Source organism: Nannospalax galili, unplaced genomic scaffold (genome assembly GCF_000622305.1).
Source record: "Nannospalax galili isolate Female #2095 unplaced genomic scaffold, S.galili_v1.0 scaffold805, whole genome shotgun sequence".
NCBI classification, from domain to species: domain Eukaryota; kingdom Metazoa; phylum Chordata; class Mammalia; order Rodentia; family Spalacidae; genus Nannospalax; species Nannospalax galili.
The window spans coordinates 1137249-1137551 of NW_008353486.1; positions in this window are offsets into that span (position 1 = coordinate 1137249).

Here is a 303-nt window from a genome sequence, read left to right on the forward strand (position 1 = left end):
AAATCAAAGAACTGAAGGAAGATAGGGATAAACTTCTGAATGAATTCAGAAAAGAGATAGAAATTTTGACCACTCAGGCTGAAATGAAGAAGGAAGTGAAATACTCAGTAAGCCAATTAGAAACAACAGGAGAAAGCCTCACCAATATGATGAATGAAATGGAAAACAGAGTATCAAGACTGGAAGATAAAGTGGATGAACTAGACCACACAAGGAAAGATTATGAAAAATTTAAGCACAAGAATGGAATATGCAGGAACTGTGTGATACCATAAAAAGACAAAACTTATGAATCATACACAT